Consider the following 17,500-nt stretch of genomic DNA (forward strand, 5'->3'; position numbering starts at 1 on the left):
AAAAGGCAAAAAAAGAAAAGGAGATTGCAAGAAAAGGCAGGAAAGTAGAAAGTTAATATGACAGGATGACATTTACGAAGGAAGTATATATAGATAAGAATGGTGTGAAGGAGGAAGGTGGCAGAGGCTGACAAACAGAGGCCAAGAAGTACAAGATGAGAAGATAGTTAGATAAGACTAGATAAGAAGGTACATTGTCTTCAGGGGGCGAAGACAAGCAAACAAACTGGGAAAGGAGTCTGACAAGTTGAGGCAAAGAAGTAGAAGATGCTAAGTTAGATAAGGGTAGATAAGCAAACAAACTGGGAAAGGAGTCTGACAAGTTGAGGCAAAGAAGTAGAAGATGCTAAGTTAGATAAGGGTAGATAATAAGAAGGTGCAGTGTCTTGAGGGGACGGAGAAACGCAAACAAACTGGAAAAGGAGTCTGACAAGTTGAGGCAAAGAAGTAGAAGATGCGAAGTTAGATAAGGGTAGATAATAAGAAGGTACAGTGTCTTGAGGGGACGGAGAAACACAAACAAACTGAAAGTAGGAAGCAAAAAACTCAGAAACGAACAAAACCAGCTGCATAGGTGTGTGAGAACCCAGGTAGACTAGCAGATAACCACTGACAGCGAGACGGCGAAACAGAAAGGTACAACGTCAGGTATAGATAAGGAGGTAGGGCAGCGGGCAGACAGGCGGAGGAGGCAGGCAACGAGACAGGCAGGTAAGCAACGGGGGGCATGTGGCAGGTAGATGGGCAGGTGTGGAAGTCCCGGCAGTGTTTAGAGCTCCTCAAGCCAGCACGGCCTTTGCATACTGATGGCCCAAATTAATGGTTGGCGCAAATAGGTTTCGCTTGATTTTAGTGTTTGTGCTTTGTTATTGATGCGGTGATATTTACGTGTACGTTTATGTGCTGCAAACATCCTCGTCGGGGGCTCTTACGGCGCAGAAAAAGGAGGACAAGATGGACGACCGGCGCTTATGGAGTTGGGTGATTTCTTTCTTTTTTTTCTTTTTTTTGCGAGGTCACAAGGCGTTGATATTCACTCCGGTGTTTGTGCGAGGCTCCAGGACACGAGGTAAATAGTCTGTCCAGGAGAAATATGTGGCGAGTCTGCTTCGCCCACTCGTTTGTATATCGTCTGTTGTAACGTTGATTTTTTTTTCCTCTCAAGTTATTCTAGCACGTAAATATTGTTTATGGTGATCGTGGTGGTGATAGCAACAGTGACTGATATGACAAAGGTGATGATGATGATGTATACGTGATATATATTATTGCATTGGTGATTATTATGTTACCTACTTATTTATTATTTAGCAATTTATCTAAATTTATTAGATAATTAGAATAAACAAAAGTAATTATCAGCTCTTATTTTAAAACTGACATCAACTACATTTACTCGCTGTTGCTGGAGCTGAGCGCAGAGAGAGAGGCATTATAGCTTCATAATTTACGACTGTCAAAGTCAACACTTTTATAATTATTGCCTTCGGTTAACGAACGAACTAAGTATTGTAAAGAGAAGCGATCATAATAATGTATGAAGCTTCTCTGTGCCATTTTGATATTAACAATACTAGTAATGATGATGCTGATGATGACGATAATAATAATAATAATAATAATAATAATAATAATAATAATAATAATAATAATAATAATAATAATACATGAATAAATATGAAAATTAGCAAGCACTCACACCTTCTCCTACATATTTAACACACACACACACGCACTCACGCACGCGCACACACACACACACACACACACACACACACACACACACACACACACACACACACACACATTTCCCCTTCAGTTCAAAGATTTACCTTCATTTACTTGCCTGTCTCTCTTTGCAGGCATCTCCAGCAACACCGTACCTTTCTTGTAGCCTCCCAAGTCTCAGAATTCCTCAACACCCGCCAAAGCCACATGAACGCCTCTTTAGCCATGTTCATAATGCATCCTCCTTCGATAATATTACTACCTCGATAATGCCCACCTGTCCAGTAACCACCTACAAAATATTAGCAAACTACCACCTTTGAAAGTCTGAATTACCCTTTACTCCTGGCTAAGCGCTCTACACCTTCGCTACGGACCAACCCTTTCTTATAGACCTTCATATTTATAATTCACCTTTTTCCAACCACCCTAATTCTGCCCTTGACCACACCCTCCTCGTTTAAGCTTACCCTCAGACCCTCAAGAACCCTTTTCCTCCATATATCCCGTCTCTAGATACTCAATTTTCACCGTCAATCTACCAAATGCCCTGCTTCTCCCTTCTTTTCATCCTCCTAACTATCTCCGTCAGTTCCCATGCCTTTAAACATATTTCTTTTTATCTCCAGTCACTTAAGTACTCTATTCCCTCCCATATCCTGTTTTTTAGGTCTTATCTTGTACTTATATCTTAATAGACGCCCTGTTTCTTCCGTCCTCACATCATCCTTACCATATCTGTCTTTTCCTACACCCTCAGACATATGTATAACCCATAGTCTCTAAAGAACTTAATTCTCTCCCATACCCTGTTCTTTAGGTCTTACACTCTGCTCATCCTCACCAGACAGCTTCTTTCATCACTCCTCCTGCCTTGCCTATGTCTCCTTATGTGATCTTTTCCTATAGCCTGTCCTGTTTCATCTCTTCCCTTTTTTCTTCATTTTCCTGCATAATGGTCGTGTATTCTTCCCATTAACCCTTTGAGGCACTGCATTTCCCACCATACGTAGTCTCTTTACTCTCACACACCACCCAAAAACCTCTTCCTGGCTGGGTTGGGTCTCATAAGTAGGTGGTTAGGGAAGATTTGTTGGTGCCTTCAGCAGTTTGACATATCAGCAGAATCTTAATACTCCGGTTCTCTCTTTACAGGCAAGTTTTGGTGACCTGTGTGCTTCAAGGGCGTCAGGGGTGAGTGGGGTGAGTGGGCTAGTGGTGTCAGGTCTTGGTGCTCGTGCATGGTCGGTCCGTCGGGTTGTTTGTCCCTCTAAGAGCAAGACGGTGCTGAAGGAATGCTGTGTGTCCGGCTGTCTCCTTCCCCTCCCTTTTCCCTCGCCCTCACTTTACCGGGTCGGGTCTCAGGCGTGGCTAGATTTCATAGAACCTTACCCTCTTGTGCTGTGTCCACTGGGCTGCTGGTGACTCGACAACTTCGACCATTGGACTTCCAACACAGTTTTCGTGCCTCATTTTTACATTCTCTGGGGAGTACTTGTGTCGCTAAAATGTGGCAGCTACTATAGCTGCGCCTTATTCAGCGCGGTGAGGGAGGCCACTCTCCGGCGATGCCAAGGCCTCCTCGGCTGTAAACTTAATTCTTCATCTCTTTCCCAAGCCATTACGTTCCTCGGTTGCCCCTTGAGTGTTTTCAGTCTCCTCTTGTGCACAGCTGTGAGAGATGGCTCAGCCGTCAACACATGCTGACGCCACAGCAAGGATTTAGGATGATATCCATAAAATAGCCTATTGGTTCCACAGAACGGGAGGAGCGGGGTCTCTACAACCACGTCGTGAAAAAAAACTACTCCAACATCTGTCGTTTCGCACCTAAAAAGAACATGGAAGAAGAAATATACAACAGCTGTACACGAGATCATCGCACCGTAACCCTCAGCCGAGAAATTCTGAGTCAGGAACGAAGGCGTTTTCCTTTGAAATGCATTACGAGTGTTTTTATGCGCTAATCTGCTTTGTGACCATTGAAATTATAAGTAAATATTTTTTCATATTAATGTAGAATATGTAGGAATACTTTACGAACCTATTCAATACCTGTCTTGGAATGCCTCACGCTTAGATTCATCTGTTTTTTTCATTCCTCTGACATAGATCTACTTAATTCGCCTTGGAGTTCCGCATTGCAAGTTTGGCTGATTTTTTAAAGTTTCCTAAGCCTTCCAATTTTCCTGTTTCCTGAAAATTCACTCTTGTTGCTTTTGTCTTCCATTCCGAGAGGGAACACATTTGCAGGATTGGAATTGCCTTGCTTTTAGACGTGTTTTGCAGTGAACTTCATTCTCTCTCTCTCTCTCTCTCTCATCATCTATCCTAATAGTCGATCTCTCCCATATTATTCTCTTTCAACGTCTCTCACGGAGGCCAAGGGTGAGGGCCGCATTACAAGTCGAATCCGAGAAGTTTTGGGTCCCTACAGAGTTCAGGATGAATAACACTGTAGGGACCCGAAACTTCTTGGATTCGACTTGTAATACGGCCTCTAAACTGAAATCTGTATGGACCCAAAACTTCTCGGATTCGACTTGTAATACGGCCCTTGAGTCTCCAACACCAGACCATTTAAGGAATCACGTTTAGACCCCTTCTTGTGTCGTGTTATTGGTTTTAAGATGCTTGGAGGGTAAGAGTAGTAGTGGCAGTAATAGCAGGGGTAGTAATAGTAGTAGTAAAAATAGTATAGTTAATAGTAGTAGGAACAATAGCAGTACAGTTTGTGGTAGTTAAAACACTCCACCACTACACTTGTACAACATTAGTGCTTGTCACGTTAGCATTGGAGGTACAGGTCTCCTCTATCTCCTTCATATATAGACTGCCGTCTAAATCATTGTCTGCCTCTGTCGGTATCGAGGGTCAGTCCCTTTGAGGTCTTTCGCGATACAGGTCCACGCAGCACAGAAGCAAACAGCCAAAGAGGAAAAAAGGTAACTAATTTATTTACCTGGCAGTGAAGCATGGAATTAGTTTAAGGAGAATTAATATAATTTCATGATATGTAACTCATACAAAAAAAAAAATCAGATTTGCAGACAAGGCCTAGCTCCCAATCGTATTTTTTTCGAGTGTGTGTGTGTGTGGGGGGGGTGATAAAACACTGGACACGGCATGGTTACTTAGGAAGCGTTTCTGTCTTGGAAATATCGGAAACATTTGCGACGTTATCCCGGCATTAAGTCGAGTTAAAGACTAAGCTTCCATGCGGCCTTTCATGCAGCACACAACAATGCCCCAGCGCTCAGGTGTGCGGCAAAGCTTACAGCCTCTACTCGTAAGGGAGCTTAAAAATTTATTGTTTTTAGCCAGAACACTCGCGTTCATGATTAAGGAGGTCTAATTTGAAACTCATTCACTGGCTTGCTCTAAAATGACATTTCCTGCATAATTAACAAAATCTTATTACCGAATTGTTATATTTTTGCTTAGTTAAATGAAGTCAATGTCATTCTTTGCCGAATTGCCTCTGGAAGTCGATTCTGGTTAGACGTGAATGCGGGAATTTCCTGGGAACTTAATTATTACAATGCAATTGCCGAGTGTATTCTTGGAGTAGAGTTTTTTGTGTGTGTTTGTGTAAGAATGTCGGTTTAGTGGTTCATTCCGTGTGTGTGTGTGTGTGTGTGTGTGTGTGTGTGTGTGTGTGTGTGTGTGTGTGTGTGTGTGTGTGTGTGTGTGTGTGTGTGTGTGTGTGTGTGTGTGTGTGACCTACATATATGCAAGCAAGAACAACACCGCTCTAATTACACTGCACTTCTGCTCTGATGAATCATTTGTGGAGCTGCCTCTTATGACTAATGGTGTACTTCGGGCTTAAATTCTCTTTATTCTGGGTACATTTCTCTCTCTCTCTCTCTCTCTCTCTCTCTCTCTCTCTCTCTCTCTCTCTCTCTCTCTCTCTCTCTCTCTCTCTCTCTCTCTCTCTCTCTCTCTCTCTCTCTCTCTCTCTCTCTCTCTCTCTCTCTCTCTCTCTCTCTCTCTCTCTCTCTCTCTCTCTCTCTCAACCCTTACTCCCCAGCTTTTATTTACCTCAGTTGCCTTCCTTCCTCTTCAAATCTCGAAAGTACACACTATTACCTCTATCCCGACCATATGTAATAACTCTGCCACTCTACGCCTAACATTTTATACCCTCACTACTCCTGTGCTACTCTGAAAAATCTCTCCTCCTCTCGCGCGCTCTCCCTCTCTCTCTCTCCTCACACTTCCATATTCCTTACTTGCTGTCCTTTCTGCATCGCTACGGGCATCTGCACTACTTATACGCACTCGGAGAAGAGAGAACCAGAACCATGGCCAGAAAAGGAAAGGAAGACACTGGCTGGCCGGGTGCTCCGTTCATGGGAGGAATACATTCGTTCTTGGCTCATTAACATTGCACAACATTGAATATTTTAGCAGGAATGCACGGCTAATTGCTTGGCCTCCCGATGAATGTTTCATAGGAAGGGTTAGTTACGAGTGTGTGGGGGAAGAGAGGGAGAAGGGGGGAGAGAGGTGGTAGGGAGAGAGCGCCAGGTAGCTGCTCGTAGCGCCACACGGTAAACATTGATCTCTCCAAGTACCTGTAGCTCATTACTTCTTCGTTACCGATACCCAGAACACCTCCTCCTCCTCCTCCTCCTCCTCCTGCTCCTCCTCCTCGATCTCCCCTTACTCTTTCTCCTCCTCGTTCCCCTCTTTCTCTTGCTTCTCCTCCTCCCCCTCCTTACAAAAGAAGAGGTAGGGATGGGAATGAAGGAAGGGTCGAAGTATAGTTGAGGAGTAGCCGTAGCCGAGTGGAAGGGCGAGGAAGGTAGAATGCAAGACAAAGGAAGGGGAGCGAGGGGAGGGAGGAAGGGTGGAAAGGAGGGACAAGCAGACATATTTTGGTCGAACGCTTCGGGTTATCGATGTTTTGCATTGTGTGAGAGAGAGAGAGAGAGAGAGAGAGAGAGAGAGAGAGAGAGAGAGAGAGAGAGAGAGAGAGAGAGAGAGAGAGAGAGAGAGAGAGAGAGAGAGACACAAACAGACAGACAGACAGAGACATAGTTGGAAATAAATGCACACACAAATCTACATAAGCACAGAGACAGACACAGAAATAGATATACACAGACAGACACAGACGAACAGACAGACAGACACATTAAACCAGACCCAAAAACGAAGAAAAAAACATACTGATAAATACACACAAACTTAGATATAGACAACCAAACACTGGGCCATACATAATACATACATGCAGACGTGCAGACACACACACACACACAAACAGACACAGAGAGAGACGGAGAAAAAGGAGGGATGCGTGAAGGGTTAGCAAGGCATGAAGGTGACATTACTACCTTGCTTCTCCCCCTCCACCCCCTCCAGCCCCTCGACCACAATTACCACCACCTTGCTCCTTCCTGATGGACGCGTAAATATACCTGATGGACGCACGTGTAAAGCCTGCCTCAAGGACCCTAAGTGCCCGCTAATTGCAGACAGACACAAAGAAAAGGCGATGATGAAGGGAATAAAGAACCAAGTATCAATTCCGACCTTCACGACACAAGTTGGAACGATAATAAAGCTGAAATTAACACTACTGAACAAACTTTTAAGAGCCTTTGTTAATAACTCAGGTAATGAAAGAGTAACGCCGAAAGAGGATTGTTATTTCAGTTTTACTTCACTAATAAAACTGCGATTAAATGTTGTACGCACTCATTTTCGTTATAGGTTAAGGTGTGAATGAAGGACGTGTTTAAATGCTGACGTAGGTAGGCGAGTTCGGATCCGGTAAGGTTAAGTGTGATATGCTGTACCCGGATTACTAGTTGAGGCTCGTCTTGTGTTGCTGGGTGTGTGGTTTGGTTAAGGTCATTGAAGAAAGGTGGAGTTTAAAGTGGAATTTTGACTTAAGTATGTGAATTTGTTAGTCCGGATACGGTTAGGTCATGTGTGATGTGCTGTACCCAGGCTAAGTATAGAGGCTTGTGTTGTGTTATTGTGTGTAGTTCGCTTAAGGTCATTGAATAAAGCTAGAGTTTAAAGAGGAATTTTTACTTAAGTATGTGAATTTGTTAGTCCGGATACGGTTAGGTCATGTGTGATGTGCTGTACCCAGGCTAATAGTAGAGGCTTGTGTTGTGTTGCTGTGTGCGTGCTTCGGTTAAGGTCATTGAATAAAGATGGAGTTTGAAGAGGAATTTTGATGTGAGTGGGTAAGTTTGGCAGTCCCGATCCGGTGAGCTCCGTGTGATATGCTTTACCGGAGTTATTACCGGAGGAGGAGTTATTTACCGGAGGCTTGGGTTACGTTGCTTGATGTGATTATGTTAAGATCATTGAATAAAGGTGGAATTTAAAGTGTAATTTAGACGTAAGTATGTGAGTTTGGTAGTCCGGATCCGGTTACCTCAGGTGTGATAGCTTCTCCCAGGCTAATAGTATAGACTTGTGCTATGTTGCTCCTTGTACGGTTCGGTTAAGGTCAGTAAAGGTTAAATTCAAGGTAGAGTGTTTGGTGGAAAAGCTGCCTGTGTTTTTAAGTCTCTGATATGTGTGCTGTTTGTGTTGCATTCTTCATCCGACGAGACACTAAAAAAAAAAAAAAAAACAAGCAGGAGCAACACAAACCCATAAATCATAAAACAAACACCGAACGGGGAGACAAATAAAAAACAAAAACGATCAAGCGACGAAGAAGCGGCGATGGAGTACCGGTCGGCTCACTAATTAGGCAGTAATGAGATGCAAAACTAAAAGGAATGTTAATAAGTCAACACTGTGAGCATATTAAGAGTCAATGAGCGGAGGGCCTGACGCCGGCACAGCCTCCCTCCCACACACCTGCGCCCCACTTGCCCGCATACATATTACCAGCCACCTCGCCGCATACGTATACCCGACCACACTTGGCCCTCCTACCCACTGCCCATATCCACCTTCTGACCTACCTACCCACATTTATATACCCACACACTTGGACCTCTTACCCACCTGCCTATATCCACCTACTTACCCACCTGCTCACATAGGTATACTCACACATTTGGCCCTACTACCCACCACTACCTGTATCCACCCACCTATCCAGCTCCCCATTCACGTATACCCATGAACTTGCCTCTCCTACCCACTTACTTATATCCGCCCACCTACCCACCTGTTTACCTTTGCATGCCTACACATTTGGCCCATCTACCACCTACCTATGGCCTCCTCCCTGCCCACCTTCTCACCCGTGTATACTCACCTGCCTGCCCACCTACACCCATACCCTACTAGGTGTCCTGCCTTCTGTCGATGCCTAGAATTAGTGTTCCTATGACTATTTTAAGTAATTTCATTGTTTTGCATTCATTTGTACTGCTGAAGAGCAATTATGTTTTGCATTACTATTGTCAGAATGAAGAAATATATGATTTATTATATTTTGATATTTTGCTTAATTTTTCAGTCGCTCACTGAATAAGAGACACACGGAGGAGAAAACTTACAAGACATTCTGCGGAGCAGGGATGTGTTGAGGCTTTCGTTCTTTCTTGCCCTTTGCCCATGGATAACGTTAGTCCTGAAGGAGAGTACTAATGTCCTGAGAAATTATATGCAAAGTAATAGGAATAATATAATTAGAGTGACACCTCTATACCACAAGCCCTGTTGGGCAGGTCTTGGAGGCATGTCAGTGCATAGATGTTTTCAAGCCTGTAATCACATCCGTATTGTTCTGCAGCATTTTGTTTGCGTTTTTTCCCCAATACTTAGTCTCATTTTTATCCTAAGTTGCTTTCTGCTATCATTTTTTTGGGGGGGGGAAAAATTGCTGTGGCCAGGCCAAGCAGACCCCCGGCCCTGACCCACACACACGCGGATCCTTGACACTGAATCTCATGGAGGACCTCAGGGCCATTGATGGGGGTCGTGTCGTGGCGTGGGATGGAGCTGAAAGTCGATATCCGATAACAATGAGCCGTCGCAGTTTTTGCAAGTGATGAATCGTTGATGACTTGTGAGTCTGTATGGAGGACGAGGCGGCGTGCTGATGACGAGGCGTGGAAGGAGTGGACGCCGGGAGTCCCAGGGCTACCCCAGGTTACGTTCGTAACTCTTCCTGAAACCTGGACCCAAGATATTTTACGGATGAAGGAACGTGCTTCTTAAGGATCGTTTTACAACAGAGGAAGCTTCTCCCTTCAAACCTGCACGAATCATAATGGTCGTGACTTTTCCTATCATATTGAAAACATGCTCTCTCTTTTTTTTGCCTTGTATAATATATTTCAACATTCATGAAGGAAACGTTGGCTCGTAAAAGCATTCTGCTGATCTTTGCTCTCCTCGGACACATAGCAAGAGGAGTGTCTGCTCGGATACCTACGAGGCGAAATGAGAGAGTTCTTAACTTGTCCTTGTTTTACTCCTGGGATTATGAAGCAGCGGAGGCGGATATGCCTTGCATTCTCCTACTTGTATAATTAATTCATGTTTATACACATCCGTGGCTACATAGTAATATGCAGCAGTAATCCTGTTTTGTATTTCTTGCATGCAGCCCCGGAAGCAAGGCGTTTGTTTGTTCATTTAGGTCCCGTCGCGTCTGGCTGGCAACGAGGGCAAAAGAACACCAGCGTTCATTACCACCAACACACCCACGCCCCGACGAGGTATCCACTGCAGGGCGACCGACAGCGAGGCAGGAGGCGGCGCGGAAAATTGGTGCAAATACTTTCACATTAAAAGAAAACAATTGAGCACTGAATAACATCAGCTCCTCGGTTTTATTGTGCCTCGGTTGGCATGTCCATCGTGTTCACATGCAGAGTCGCTCCCTCAGGCACTAGAACACAGCCGCCGTCAGCCAGTGCCGTTTTTGGATCTCACAGAAAAGCTCTTTAACACAAGTAAAAACACGCCTCCAGAGCCCCGTATCCTCGGGTGAGTGCAAAGAGCCGCTGCTACTTGCCTCCAGTTTGGCTCCACGGCAGCAAAGCCCACCTGTGCGCCTCGCCTCGCCTGTGTAAGTGGTCGTGATTAATTGTTACTCGTCGCATATCAGTGACTCGTGTGATTAATCTGTCGATGCATTTGTTGCTCAAGTGTTTAATGTCGCTGATGCCGAGGTCTTAAGTCGTATTGATAGTGATTTAGGAATTCAGAATGTACTTTTGATTATCTGGTGTGAAAGAGAGAGAGAATGAATTAGATATATTGAAGGTTTTCTTACAGCATTTTTTATTGATGCTTTGAAGGTAAAATACTACGCATCTCCATTAAAGAATCACAAAAAAAAAAATTAAATATTTTTTTCGCCACTCATGAAAATATCACACCACGGATCACGATTTGGAGGGAAAGAAGAATGACAATGTTTGGCGTGTGAAAATGATAATGCTTAATGCAACAGGCTTTAAGCATTGCTGGTGTAAAGAATAGACTAAAAGAGTTACATCTCAAGGGATTCGTATTTTTCAGTGAAACTATATCAAAATTATAACAAAAGCATCCTATTCATTCCGTGCGTTTCATTTATTGGATCACTGTGCAAACCGTTGTCTAAACTGTGTATTTTTTTTACGGTAAGGTAATCGAACTTCAGTAAATGCATGCATGTCCTAAATCTGACCTGTTTTTCGGTCTTTTCCGATGAGAGCTGTTTTGCGAACAGTCAGTGACAACAAAAGCTCCTCGGGGCCGCGTCGTTGCGGGCGTCAGCCTCGGCGGCGATCGTTCACGCTATTTGAAGTTTTTTTGTACAGCCAGATTCAAATGTTTCTCGTCCAACACTTTCAAATATTTCAGATTAGCTTTCAGAAGTAAATTACTGGAGGGTTGATATGATGCAAAACTCTTCTCACAAATTAAATTTTGCAGAAAAAAACGTCGAGAAAGGAATTTCTGGACAAAGCTTTTTCTAAAAGCAAAGCGTCCCCCTGGCGGATGGCTGTAGTGATGGATTAGTCTGCGTTAATATGAAAAGAAATACCTGATCGAATTTTTTGGTCACTTTAGACACAACAATGTTTTCTCGATCATCTAAATATACCCTTGTCGTGCGCAGGTGTTTTGCAAATCAATAAACAACGAACATGAATTATTTTGTTATTTCCTAACGAAAAATGCCGATTTGCAAATAATTTTCCTCATTACGTACAACTTAACATGAAGTATGCATACACCTGCTAGAGTACAGCCAACCACTGACAATTTTTATTCCTTCGTGCATTGTTTTTTCTTTTTCTAGAAGACATTTTGGTACCATATCCTAGTTTCAGCATTAAGCCGGAAAACCCTTTATATATCACACACACACACACACACACATACACACATTCACACACACACACACACACACACACACACACACACACACACACACACACACACACACACACACACACACACACACACACACACACACACACACTAGCACAAGAAAAAGACAACACCCAATAAAATGAAACAGCCGCCTCTAACAAACTTTCGCTGTTCCTCGCATCAAAATGTTCCTTACTGCCCGGCCTGCATGGAGCCATTTTGAGCGGTAATAACCCGGATGTGCAGGTTGTTGCGCTCCCAAAACCTCTCTGCTCCAGCGACTCGCATTATTGTTCTTAGTGGAGGGTCGGCGTCAGGTTATGAAAATGGCCGCACCTCTTTGCTTGCCTGCCTGCCTGCCTCCCCACCTGCCTCTCAGTCCTTCTCGCTCTCTCTGTGCCTCCTCCTTTTCTCTCTCAGCCTAGTCTCCATACACCCCCCCTTCACCCCCTCACCCCCCATATACAAAGAAGAATGCACCAGTTAGTGTTTCCGCTCTTCGTCCTCCTCCTCCTCCTACTCCTCCTCCTCCTCCTCCTTCTCTTCAGCCTATGCCCTCCCAAATCTCACCTTCAAGAGTAAAAGTACACGTTTTTTTTTTTTTTCTTCTTCTCTCCTCCACCCCTTCTCAGGTATCCTTCTGCCCCTTTTACTCCCGCTGTCCTTTCCTCCTTCCCCGCCGCCTGTCTCCTCACGTCACTACTAGGCCATGTGAGGAAGGTCAAATAAGGTCACACCTCCACCCCTCCCGCGATCCCGCTGCACCCGACTTTCTGCTCTAGCTCATCCCTATACTGGCCAAATCCCTTATGCAAAAGTTAACCAGCATCTTCATTCTTTCATCCCCTTCACTGGTAAAGTCTGGAACAGCCTATGTATTTCCTCCTGCCTACGACTTTTCTCTTTTGGCAACTTTACTCTCTTTTATAGGAGCAATGCTTAGTGGGCTATTTCGTTTTTTAATGGTTTGCCCTTGAGCTGCTTCCTTTACTGTGAAAAAAAAAAATGGTACATGTTATACCCTCCCCTCCACCCCTTCTCAGTTATCTTCCGTATTCTTCTTTTCCCTCCCTCCTCTCCTTTATCCCCCGCCACCTGTCACCACACGTCACTGCTTGGTCATGTAAGGAAGGTCAGGTCAGGTCACGTCCGTCAGGAGGTACACCTATCACCGATGAAAGGAATAATACAATGCAACGTTTTAGCGGGATTGCGTTTGATGCGCAAGGTAAAGGTTGGTTGTGACGCGTGTGTTGTCCTTTGTGTTCCTGTTTGTGTTGTTCTCTTGGTGTTAGTGTTGGCTGGATGGCACAGTGGTGTTGTGGCTGCCGCTGTCGTCATCGTCGTCGTTGTTATTGTTCTTTATTTGTTGTTGTTGTTGTTGTTGTTAAGGTCATTGTGTTGTTGTTCTTAGTTCTTGCGCTCACAACATCTTGTTGTAATCGTTCAAATTGTAATTAGATTTATTATTACTATAATCATGTTCTTATTATTGTTGTTGTTGTTGTTGTTGTAGGTACTATTAATCAATATAATTATCGTTATTAGTATCATTATTATTATTATTATTATTATTATTATTATTATTATTATTATTATTATTATTATTATTATTATTATTATTATTATTATTATTATTATTATTATTATTATTATTATTATTATTATTATTATTATTATTATTATTATTATTATTATTATCATCATCATTATTATTATCATCATTATTATTATTAATTATATTATGATTTTATTAATCATAATAATATTATTATTATTATTATTATTATTATTATTATTTATTATTATTATTATTATTACTATTATCATCATCATTTTAATAATAATAATAATAATAATAATAATAATATCATTATTAACATTATCATTAATTACGTTATTACTATTACTATTATAATTTTTAATACCATTACAAATGCAATTATTTTCATTATTATTATTGCTGTCATTGTTCCGATTGTTCTTTTTAGTTTTGTTCCTGCTTCTGTTGTTTGTCTTGTTCATAATATGTCTAAAGCAAAGACTGATACTTGCTGTGCACCAGAAGCAGGATCATGTACAGCGAAACAACAGCTACAACAAAAAGAAAACAACTGTAAGAAAAAAATAATGCAAGCAATCAAGATACATCCTCAAACTATCACCTCACCACTATCATCACCAACACCACCACCATCACCACCATCAGCAATAACCGCTACCACCACCACAACAACCACAATCACTACCACCATCACCGCCGCCGCCGCCGCCACTAGACCAGGACTGGACTTGAGCACAAAAAAAAAGGAGGCAGACGATAAAAAAAACACGTACAGCCTAAAGGGGAGGGCGTGAAGCAGTGGGTGGTGATTCTCTCTCTCTCTCTCTCTCTCTCTCTCTCTCTCTCTCTCTCTCTCTCTCTCTCTCTCTCTCTCTCTCTCTCTCTCTCTCTCTCTCTCTCTCTCTCTCTCTCTCTCTCTCTCTCTCTCTCTCTCTCTCTCTCTCTCTCTCTCTCTCTCTCTCTCTCTCTCTCTCTCTCTCTCTCTCTCTCTCTCTCTCTCTCTCTCTCTCTCTCTCTCTCTCAAGCAGACAAGCAAGCAAACAAACATTCTCCTAACGTACCCTTTACATGTTTGTTTGTTTGTTTGTTTTCTCTTCTATCTGTATTTTGTTGTTGATTTTTCTTTCCCCGACTCTGTTTTCTCTTTGTCTCAATTTTTCTGTTCCTCTTCATCAGCCTCATCTTCCTCCTGGGGCTTTTTTTGCATCGCCTTTGTAGCATTTTTTAACGTTATCCTTTTCATTTTTTTTCCGCTTCCTTCACCGCCTCCTGCATCCCGTCTCCACCTCCAACCCTTTGCTTATTCGGGTTAAACATTTTCTTTATCAAGGTAAACATAAGTCTGGTCTGGTTTGGCTCACGAATTACGACATTGTAGGCATTTTGTTCAGTAGTTGTAGTAGTAGTAGTAGTAGTAGTAGTAACAGTATCAGCATTAGTAGTGTGTCAATAAGAATAAAAAAAAACAGTAAGAAAGGATGGCATACGAAGCGAAGAGGCTTACTGCTTGCTGAAACATTGATTTGCCTTGGTAGTGTTTCTCTGTGCGTGGAAGGTGTTCCCGGAGTAAGGGGCTGACGAGGCTCCTCAATAATGCACGCCTTCCTCCACTATTTAATCACTGGGAACTGTGATTTCTTTTTATTTTTCAAGTTTTCCCTCATGACTTTCTTAATATTAGTTTTATTTTCTGGTTATTTCCGTCAATGTATTTTTAAGTTAGTCTCCTTAATCATTCACGCCCTCTTGGGACACTGAAGTACGCTGGAGCTGAGACAGGCACTTTTATTTTCTCTTTCTTTCACTTTCTACCAGAGTTTAAAAAATGAGGACCCTACCTTTTTTGCTTATTTTTTTCTTCATATTACAATTTTACGTGTTAGCCCCGGCAAAGACGTAGCCCTGTTGTGTATCTAGTGTGTTTGCTGGTAGGGGAGAGAAATGGTTATGGTGGTGCTTTAGCGATGTGGTGACGGTAAGTTAATGCAAATACAAGTTAATGACGATTTTTTACCTTTTTGTGGTTACATTGGTGGCGATGGTGCAGGAGGTGGTGGTTGCATTACTGGTTATGGTGGTGATGGTAGTGGTCTCTGTGGTAAGATGTTGTGTTATGTGGGGGAGCATCTATTGTTGTTATTGTTGTTGTCCTTGTTTTCTTCCCTGGTGGATGTGGTGGAATATGCATTTTTTTACCTTTTTTTCCAAGGAAGTGGATGAATTATGAAATGTGAGTAGGAGAAGGGGGGAAATCAGAAGGACGAGGGAGGTTAAGGAGGAGGACGATGGAGGAGGAGGAGGAGGAGGAGGAGGAGGAGGCACGTTTCGAATATCCTTTCACAGCAGGAAACAGATGAAACAATTAAGACCTCCGCCGCCTTCTAATTGCTTGTTCTTTATTTTTTCCTTAGATCTGAAGAAGGATTTTAGGATTTCTTTTTAATTCAGAATCTTTTGTAATTTTTTTTCGCAAGGCAGTGTTGGCAACGTTTTGAGAGGAGACAGAGAGAGAGAGAGAGAGAGAGAGTGTTTGTGTTTGTTTTGTATTGTAATTGAAATCATAAATGCAAATCGTGGACCTCCTTGTGTTTAATTATCTTTTCTTCCTTCGACGAGTCTGGCACGGTGGTATTTTTTCTCCTAATCTGCCCTTGCTTGGCTCCTTAATTTGTGTACTCGCTGTTTATTTGTGCTTTTAAAGACCTCGATATATTTTCCATCTTTTCATTCTTCGCTCAATAATTCACCGATTTTATCATTTATTCAGTTTAACACGTGTTTTGCTTTGTTATTGTACACACACACACACACACACACACACACACACACATACACAGATCGCTTCATAATTCACTGCTCCACCACACACTCAGCCTTACACACTAACACCTCTAACACCGTGGAAGCGTTCAGTTCCGTGTCTCAGTTTGCTTGACTGCTGGTTGTTTATTTCTCTGTTGATATGTTTACCTGATGTGCACATGATTCCCACGCCCTGCAAAAAACACTGCCACTAGCACCACCGCCACACCCCTCCGGAAAAGATTATTTGGATCGAGTGGAAATATTATGCATTAAAGATATTCTTCAGAGACGGTGGTTGTATCATCAGAAAAATTCCGCAATATCTTGGCCTAAATATTTTTGGAGTTCTCGCATACTCTCTTGTGTAACCTTATCATAACGTAGTATATCATTTTTTCTTCACCATCTTTACCGGTGCGTGTCCAATAAATGCATATTCTACATGCTGCACGTACTACTTCATGTCTCGTCTGTACCTGGTTAGGGGGGGCACGAGCCAGCAGGAGGAACTAGACTCCTCACTTTTTCAAGGTTTCGTTCATCCAGACGCGTAATTTTTCGCTCTCTTCAATAAACACTGGTAACTATTTTTTCCTCTCTCTCATCAGTGTAGTTCAAAGCAGGTCTTGTCAGTAAATAAGAAAACAAGCACCATCGCCCTAACCTCATGGCTCCTCCTCCTATGTGCTCCCCTTGCATACTCCAGAATATTTTTGTTATTTTTTCCTCCGGCGGCAAAAACAGCATTACACAACGAAAAATTATTCCCCTTTGCCAGCCAGCCAGCCAGCCAGGGAAGCAAACACCTAGTGAGTCAGCCAGCCAGTCAGCCATCGCCCCTTCAGTCATCTAGCTAGCCAAACAAACAGGCACAGAATGATTTACAGACAGACAGAAAGACATCCATCCATACATACATACATTCATACGTACAGATAAATAAACAGACAACCAGACAGATTGGCATACAGACCGACAAACAGATGTATAGATAGCCAGCGAGCCATCCAACCTTGCCAGCTCTTCTGTCCACGGTTAAAATATTCTCTCTCAAATATTTGTGTGTTTTCTTTGCATACGAAAGGAAAAAAAAATCTG

The 17,500-nt window shown here is 42.7% G+C and overlaps 1 long non-coding RNA gene across 5 annotated transcripts in view; it reads left to right on the forward strand.

The window, feature by feature from the left end:
• LOC127000042 (uncharacterized) overlaps positions 1-17,500 on the forward strand; it is a 257,073-nt gene that overhangs the window by 54,350 nt on the left and 185,223 nt on the right. Inside the window, exon 3 of one of the 5 annotated variants that reach the window (XR_007753756.1) lies at positions 2,884-2,931. The exons of the other annotated variants lie outside the window; for them this stretch is intronic. This is a non-coding gene — a long non-coding RNA (uncharacterized LOC127000042). The remainder of the gene's footprint in view (positions 1-2,883; positions 2,932-17,500) is intronic. 5 annotated transcript variants of the gene reach the window in all.

Source organism: Eriocheir sinensis, chromosome 17 (assembly GCF_024679095.1).
Source record: "Eriocheir sinensis breed Jianghai 21 chromosome 17, ASM2467909v1, whole genome shotgun sequence".
In the NCBI taxonomy this organism is placed as follows: domain Eukaryota; kingdom Metazoa; phylum Arthropoda; class Malacostraca; order Decapoda; family Varunidae; genus Eriocheir; species Eriocheir sinensis.